This window comes from Lepidothrix coronata, unplaced genomic scaffold (genome assembly GCF_001604755.1).
Source record: "Lepidothrix coronata isolate B3197 unplaced genomic scaffold, Lepidothrix_coronata-1.0 Scaffold538, whole genome shotgun sequence".
Classification (NCBI taxonomy): domain Eukaryota; kingdom Metazoa; phylum Chordata; class Aves; order Passeriformes; family Pipridae; genus Lepidothrix; species Lepidothrix coronata.
The window spans coordinates 10,254-11,325 of NW_016690718.1; the positions used below are offsets into that span (position 1 = coordinate 10,254).

At 53.6% G+C, this 1,072-nt stretch overlaps 1 protein-coding gene across 1 annotated transcript in view; it reads left to right on the plus strand.

Moving 5' to 3' along the window:
- Positions 1-812: 812 nt before the first annotated feature.
- Positions 813-1,072, plus strand: part of LOC108510205 (early activation antigen CD69-like) — a gene marked incomplete at its 3' end in the record, with an annotated part of 12,405 nt that continues 12,145 nt past the window's right edge. Inside the window, exon 1 of the mRNA XM_017839886.1 lies at positions 813-872. The remainder of the gene's footprint in view (positions 873-1,072) is intronic.

Genomic DNA, 1,072 nt, shown 5'->3' on the forward strand with positions numbered 1-1,072 from the left:
GGAAGGGACAAGGAGCCACAGCACGAGGTGCTGGGAGAGAGAAATCACTCCTCATCCCCCCCTAAAATGGTGAAAATAAGAGATCAAGGTGTTGATCAAAATCTCTAAGAGATGAGAATCAAAAAATATCATCAAAAGGCCAGCACGGGCTCCACAGGCTGCAGGGCTGTTGCATCCTCCTGGGGCTTAACCCATCGGTTTTATTTCCCCCAAAAAGGGGAAAACGGCCCCAAATCCCTTCACCCGAGTGGAGGAGGGGACAGAGATCTGGCAGAAAAGTCCAACAGTCGGTTTTGCCCAGTTTGGGAAGAACAAACCACCCAGAAGTGAGGTGAGCCCCCCCACAGCGCTTGTGTGCCATCCTCTCCCTGAAGCCCTCCCTGGGGTGCTGGAGGGTGACTGGGCACACTGGGAGCACTGGGAAGAAATAATAAAACGATGAGGAAGGAGAAGATTGGCCGCAGTCCCGACAACGAAACACGGTGCATGCATGAGGCTATTTCGTGCCCACAGGGCAGAGCCAGGGTGGATCGAAAAACAGCCAATGGGAAGCGTCAGAGAGCCACCGGCAGCCAATGGGAAGCAACGTTTCCTGATGCCAAGTAAAGCATACTGAGAAGCTGCTGGAGAGCAGCCAAAAGGGACGGAAATTGTGACAATTGCGGAGGTATTTCCCTTGTTTATGACTAAACACACCCTACTGGCAGATCTCCCATTCATTGAGAGCTGCCCTGCGACGGTGAGTACTCCAGAGCAGCTCCTGGGCTGTACAAGTCAAAACCACGCCTCTGTTATTTGACTCTCTTCCCTGTCTGTGGCTCAACAGACTCAAATCTGAGAAATCAGCCACCCGTTGAGAGCTGCCCTGCGAGGTGAGTACTCCAGAGCAGCCCCTGGGCTGCCAAACTCGGGGTGGTGGGTGCTCCCTGCCCACAGTGAGCCACGGCTGGCACAGGGCTGAGACCCCACATCATGTTCTTTTCTCTGGGGGGGGCTGCAATGACCACCCGATTAATTAAACGTGGCACGTTGAAGGACAGGGAGGAGTAAACGCCAAAAATCACAGTTTTAC